Raw genomic sequence first — 7,950 nt, 5'->3', positions numbered from 1 at the left:
TATAGATAAAGAATCTTGCTCAAGTTGTAATACACTAACATCAAGTGGTCAATAACTTCAATTTTTTTAGTTGTGAATTTAAATTTTGCTGTCTGCCTACTTTTTAAAACAAAATAGTTAATGCGATGTAATATTTCCCAAAATGTTTGTTTGCTATGTATTTCTTTGGTAGTGCTTATTCTAAGAATTCCCTAGTGTTGCTATTGGAATAATTAAAGTTATATATTTCTAAGCCATTTTACATATTTATACAAATCTTTCACTGCTAAAATCAATTGGATATAAAGAATTTCACATTAAATTACAATAATTTAATCTGTTTAAGAGAGATTTTAATATACCTACCCTATTCAATATCACTTTAGCAAGCTCCCTAAAAATAGCCTGTTGTTTAAAAATCATTGAACAAATATGTGAATTTCTAGAGAATTTTTTGAGTGTCCTTCTTTTTAAATAAACAGCCTTTGTTTTAGCATCCATTTCCACGAATTTTAAAGACAGACGGATATAATAGTTTGAGTCATTCCACCTCAATTCCAAAAAAGCTTGTCCCGTAGGGTCTCAGATTTTGATGAATTCATGGTTGATATTTTATAGTTGACGCTGTAGGTCATACTACTATGATATAGACTATCAGTCTATGAGTGCACGTCTGTAGACTAGTATTAAAAGTAATCGGAAAGCCGCACGGGAGAAAAAGTAAACGTTTTAATATTCTCAAAAAATATCATTCAGGAGGTGATTTAAATTTAATTTTTGTAATTCTTAGGTAATGAATGAGCCTACATTCTAAATAATAAATGCGTGGGCCAATTCTGAGATGGATTATTTTGAGAAAAGTTGATTAACAATGTTTTTTAAATTTAAATATAACAATAATAGGGAAGTGCACTTTATCAATATTTTACTCTGAGTGACTGCCGAAAGGACTTAGCTGTGAAAAAAGCAATATATAATGGCTATACGACAATTTGATAGTTAAATTGTGGGATTTATATGATTTAAGGCAATTTTTTTTGGAAAAAACCGATAACGTATTAAAACCACATAAAAAAAGATCTCAGGGTATTTAGTTTGAGGTTGATGTAGACCCATACAGATAACAAAATCTGAGACTCTTAGGGACAAACGCTTGTTGAATTTAGGTGGAGTGACCCATATTTAATAATCTAACCCCCGAATTTAATTTAAAATGTTGCTCTCTCCTTAGGTGCAAGCCATCCCCGGACGTGAGGGGGAGAATGAAGGGTAGAGCAGGAAGAATGAAGAAGAGAAGAAGACGGTGGCCTCGCGGGACATCCAATGCTAATTCCTTTATTCGGAGAGATTTGACTCGAATTTTAATCCACATTTTTGCTTTTTCAATTTCAGAATGAATATTGAAGAATTAGAACATCATTCATCGACTTGAGTTGAATGCTGCGAAGAATGCAGTTTTCCTGGGACGTTGGTCATTGCCGTATCAGGTTTTCACCAGGATATCTTGAACATGAAATGGTAAATTAGGGCCGACCTGAACCACACACCTGGAGTTATGAGAGACTCCTGGTGGAAAGTGAATTCACACACTATTATCAAAGCACGACCTCTAGGTAACAACAGTACACGAAAGGTAACGGCTCGAAGGAGCAAGTTCAAAAAGGTTTCGAAACACCGCTGAAACTAAGGTACCAGAAAGTGCACTTTAAAGTTATTTTCTACGAATGAGACCGGTCCTAGGAGACAAAGAATGCATTCTTAGGCAGGAAATCCATATGGGTATTTTTGTGTGTGTAGTTTTTTTAAGGTATTCGGGTGGGTTTTGTACTAACACCATTTATTGCAGGAATGAAGAATGAAGAAAGAAGACGTAGCGGAGGCCCCGAAGATAGAAGACATCGCAGGGGGCCTCGAAGAATGAAGAGTGAAGATAATGTGCAGGTGTATATCGGGAATGAGTGGACATTGATAATCCCTCGCCTGAAATGAGTGTTTTTTTTTACTTAATTGTAACATGTCTGTAACTCTTTCCCTTCCAGCCATGAAGACTGAAGACATCAAATTGAGCTCGAAGAACGGCAAGGATCCGATTGCGTGTGTTTTTTAATCTATCGTGTGATTTCGTGTGATATTTTTCTGCGTGTGATTATTTATATTTGCGTGTGCTGCGATTATTTTTCCGTTGCGTTGCGTTAGGGCTTACATGTTAGCGTTATTTATTTATTTGTTTGTGCATGCACTAATCTTACCTCTTCACAGATTCAAGCCATCGCTGGACTTCAAGGAAGGAAGAGTGAAGACTGCACGAAGAAGAGAAGATTGATGACGCAAGTATTCACAGAAGAAAGAAGAGGAGCATCGTGAGAAGACGTGTGCGATATTTGCGGTTTAGTTTTGGGCCCTTCTGGTCAATGAACAAAAATTTTCGTAAGGCTAGGCGTTTTTCCGTGCGTTAGTTTTAGTTTTTTTGTGCCGTGGTTTTGCATTACGGATTCCATTGCGTCATGCAGGAATGTGGCTGTGGCTAGGTAGGAAATGTGTGGTTTCCTATTGATGCCATGGTCACGTTCTTGTGTGCTGCTTTGGAGTGGTGCAAATCCTCGGAAGGGTTATTTATTTGTGTATGCACTAACCCGCTCTCTCCCTAGGTCCGCAAGCCATCGCTGGATGTGAAGAGAAGAATGAAGATCCATCGGAAGAAGAGAAGACAGAAGAGGATGGCATCGCGGGACCAGAAGAAGACGACATCTTAGCTTTGGGCCCTTCTGGCCAGTGAACATAAATTTGCGTAAGGCTAGGCGTTTTTTTTTGCGCGCGTTAGTTGTAGTTTTTTGTGCCGTGGTTTTGCATTACGGATTCCATTGCGTCATGCAGGAATGTGGCTGTGGCTAGGTAGGAAATTTATGATTTCCTATTGATGCCATGGTCACGTTCTTGAGTGCTGCTTTGGAGTGGTGCAAATCCTCGGAAGGGTTATTTATTTGTGTATGCACTAACCCGCTCTCTCCCTAGGTCCGCAAGCCATCGCTGGATGTGAAGAGAAGAATGAAGATTCATCGGAATAAGAGACGACAGAAGAGGATGGCATCGCAGGACCAGAAGAAGACGACATCTTAGCTTTGGGCCCTTCTGGCCAGTGAACATAAATTTGCGTAAGGCTAGGCGTTTTTTTTTGCGCGCGTTAGTTGTAGTTTTTTGTGCCGTGGTTTTGCATTACGGATTCCATTGCGTCATGCAGGAATGTGGCTGTGGCTAGGTAGGAAATTTATGATTTCCTATCGATCCCATTGTCACGTTCTTGTGTGCTGCTTTGGAGTGGTGCAAATCCTCGGAAGGGTTATTTATTTGTGTATGCACTAACCCGCTCTCTCCTTAGGCGCGATTCATCGCTGGACATGATGATAAGGAGAAAGAAGACACTTGGAAGAAGATTGGATGGTGCACATTACCGAGCTGGCTTCTTGCGGCTCTACATGAGTTGCAGCAGATAAGGAGCGGTATGATCTCAATACTCATTCAAATTTGGTTCATTTTTCCAATGCAAATTTTTAACTTAACGAGTTGCTTGAGAATGTTCAATTTTGCATTCATTAACGGAACTCAATTGTGCTCATGCTTATACTGAACTTCTAATTTGCCCATAATGCCGTCAAAATTAACAAATAAACTTAATATCCCCCTCAATTTAGTCATTGACTACTTAGTTTGAAAATTGTAATTGGTACTAAGTAACTGGAAGTGATATTTCATTGACCAATTAACTTCGAAATGAATTGAAAACTTATGAAATATATTGCAATGGGCAAAATATTTTTTGTGCCAACATTTTTCTGGATGACTCATAATCACCTATTAACGTATTTTCTTTTCAAGTGTTTTCAAGTCAAAATATCACCTCCCTTAACAGTTTCCGCAAAATATTTTCACATTATAAAGCAGTCCGAAATACTTTTATTTGTAATCAGTTTCTAATTATCTGTTTATTCATTATAAATTTTATTTTGATTTTTCATTCTGAATTATTTAACTATTTTTATCCTATGAAAGGTTACCCACTTCAAAATCAATCCTTAATTTTTCCTATTTAAACAAATATATTGTTCCATTGGAATTAATTTTTTATTTTAATAAGTATTATTAATTAATTGAATATTATTTTAATTTCCCCTGCAATACGGGAAATGTTATTTTTCATTCGAAGTTGTTTTAAATCTAATTAAAAGGTGAGCCTTATTACTCTCTAACGTCTATGCGCCATAAGAAAATTTATTGATTGATTCAGCCATGAGGCCTATTTTCTAGGACATTGATTTGTCTCTTTATGAGTGTTCGTTTTTTTTCCATTGCAGAGTTCGTTGGATCGTCTTGTGTGAGTTGACTACTCGAGGCCTCGGTGAAAGCACGTGCAAAAAGATCGAAAGAATGCAGCTCGTTGCCGCAGGCAGACGGTAAGATGTCATTCATACCTCTTCCAAGATTTGAGTTCAGTTCAGAACCATTATTTAGTGATCACCTAGGTACACTATAATTTTTAAATTCGGGAACCTCGATGATAAAAGTAATGATTGCGTGAGAAAATAAATAAATATTTTCACTTTTCCAACGCGAAAATATTTAACTAAACCGCACCCAAAATTAAGATCTCGCGCTTTTTTTACAGCACTCACAAAACTTAACACCCGCGCTGAATCTCAAGGCATTGATTGCTTGACGACGACGATAGCGTTTCCTTTCATATATTTCGATTTGAAACTTCATTTCCATTAAATTTAATAATTCCAATGAAGAACAGTTATGGGGATTTTGGTGAATCTAACATAAGTGTTCACTTTGCTATTTAATTTTCTCATTGTAATGTGGAGGTCGAGTTTACCATATTGGCATAGGCGGATCCAGGGGGGGGGGCACGGGGGCACGTGCCCCCCCAGACCCTCAAAAATATGCAAGATTTTTAATACGGTCCCATTATCATTGCGTTCGTTTTGTATTACGAGGTATCCTTGTGCCCCTCCCAGAACAAAATCCTGGATACAGCCTTGCTTGTGCCCCTCCCAGAAAAAAATCCTGGATCCGCCCCTGCATATTGGCCTTGCTTTTGGTAACTCAGCAACCGTCATGCGCGCTCAATTAATTACTTTCTCGGAGACCCTACCTGAGGGAAACATGAGATTCCGGTCATATTTTCTACCATTTTGAATTTTTCCGTGAATTTAATGAGTACAAGTGACATTTAAAAAAAAGTCGCAACAATAATGTTACAATGATTGATACTCTTTTGTGTTTAATTTTGGGTACTTAATTTCTGGTGACACGTTTTTCCTTGCTAATAAATATTTATTAAGCCAATGGTGTCGGAAAAAATCAGTATATATTTTTCATTTTTTTTCGGCTGTTTTTTTCTGAAGTGATACTTTGACCTCTGGCTTTTTGCATGATCTTGAGAATTAACTTATATTATTTCTTTCGTATCAGAAGACTTAATTATTAAATTACTTAAAAGAAATTATTAAAATACATCCTCCTGGATAGGTGTTGTGTCCTTAATATGGATGCCATATTTGTAACTTCTGGTTTCGTCTTTTTAAATAATTTCATCGTATTGATTTTTATAATTTCATTATTGTTTTCCAATTCATATAATAGTACATATATTAAATGCAGAATGGTGTATATTTGCTATCAATTTTTATTAATACCCATGAAGTCCAAGTAAGTCGTAAAAAGGTATATATATAACAGACTCAGCTCACTGTAATGATTTCCGGGAAAATTTTTAATATTGCTTGATCATATCTTTAAAATGTTTAAAGAATATTGAAAATACATTGAAATATCGCCAATGAGATAAGCGTCAAATAATTTGGAATTACCCGTTCTTGCATTTTTTTTATTTTAAAAATTTCTTGACTATTACAAAGTTAATATTTTCTCAACGCCTTCCTCGAAATGATATTTCTGAGCTGAGAGTTAACTTTTTAGGTCTCCCCTTCGTTGGATTTTGAGAATTTTTTGTTATATTACCATAGGCCATGCTTGTGGACAACGACAGCGATTGCTTTTGGAGACAATTGTGGAGGTCCATGAAATGGACACCTGAAGGTTACTGCGCCGACAACTAGAGACTTGAGGATTTATCGTGAGGAAAGGAAGAATGAAGATAGGAAGACAGAAGACACCAAGCCTGAAGATAGTTGTTTTTTTTGCATTTTTTTGTTGCAATTATTGTACAGGGTGTTTGTATATTTTTTATTTATGCATGTATTTTTTCCAGCTATAGTTAGGATTTGCGGCAGGAGAGTAGGGATTTTATATTGCGTCCTACCGTCGAGTAGAAATAACTCAGATTAGGCAGGTCTTCGTATATCGTGGCCACGATTCCGTATTTAGGCGTTTAATTAATTCAGGCGTACAAAGAAGTATTTAGGTAGGCAGGGCTGTACGAATGGATGAATGTGATTTTATGAATGAGTGAATGGAATGTGATTTTATGAATGAGTGAATGGAATGTGATTTTATGAATGAGAGGGTGGAATGTGATTTGATGAATGAGTGAATGGAATGTGATTTGATGAATGAGTGAATGGAATGTGATTTGATGAATGAGTGAATGGAATGTGGTTTATGAATGAATGAATGATATTAGTAGTAGTAGTGCTTGATTGTTATGAATTGCTAATTCTTTTTTGTGTAGTTTTTTTTATTCTTATTAATTTTGGTCGTAGTGTAGTGCATGCCCCCCTCAAATCCAAACTGTTCCCTCATCGTGGGGAGGGGGTGTAACAGGGATAAGTCATTAATTTACGCCAAATGCTTACAAAATTGCACCCTTATTGGGAATGTGATAGATTATTTTTTCTTTCAAAGTTTATGGAGTTTCCGCATGAGTTGCAAATTGTAAATGTTATTTGATAACATGCAAATATGACTTATCCCTGGCTAAAACAGTTGGTGCATTTGTGATTTGTATTTAAATATGTGAAATCATTGAATATAATATATTATATGATGCTGTGTTCTTTATTCCAGTGCTAAGTACTATTTGCATTACTGTTTTTGTGGTTTTTCGATAATATTGAACAGAGCCTTCTTTTATTTTTGTAACTATTGCTTGTATTTTTGCCAGCTATAGTTTAGACTTGGGGCAGGAGAGTAGGGATTTTAATATTGCATCTGACAGTTGTTTAGAAATGACTCAGAATAGGCAGGTCTTCGTATTTGCGACCATGAAAATATAATTAAGTAACACCTTGACCAGAATAAATTGTACCCATTGCTAAGGTCAATTTGTATTATTGTTTTTGATAATTTGTCTCGATTTTTTTAATGATATTATTTTAATAGCATTAGAAATTATTAATTTAAGAATTTTAAATACTATTAAATTGTGTGCATGTAATTTCTCCCTACTACTTTGTACAAGTAAAGGCAATAAAACTATTTTCTGTATACAATTGACTATGTTACAAAGGAGATGTTGTAAAAATAAAATATTTTAATATCTTTGTGATTGGTGACATAAAATAAAACATTTTACATGTAATTTTTGTGAAAATTAAAGTGCTGGTACAAATCCAGTAAAATGGAATGTCGTTAAAGTATTGACAAAATTTTACATTCGTCAGTTGACAAATAACCTAAATAAAGTGAACATTTTCAGAAAGTATCCATCAAGTGCAATTACATTAGGCATATATTGTGTGCATAACTATATTTTAATTCATTCAACTGTATGCAAATAGGCAATTTGTTAACATTGTTAATCCATTTTTTTGTAATGACAATATAGGACATTGTTACACAAAAAGAATAATAACATGTATTTTTTCGGCTACAGTTTAGATTTGGAACGGGAGAATATGGGTTATATAATGCTGTCGATGGTAAATAACTCAACTAGGCAGGCCTTTGGACATCGTACAATGAGTCCATATTATGGCGTTAGATTAATTCAGGCGTGCATGTTGAGGTATT

This window comes from Ischnura elegans, chromosome 2 (genome assembly GCF_921293095.1).
Source record: "Ischnura elegans chromosome 2, ioIscEleg1.1, whole genome shotgun sequence".
Classification (NCBI taxonomy): Eukaryota; Metazoa; Arthropoda; class Insecta; order Odonata; family Coenagrionidae; genus Ischnura; species Ischnura elegans.
Note: the sequence above shows the minus strand (reverse complement) of the source record.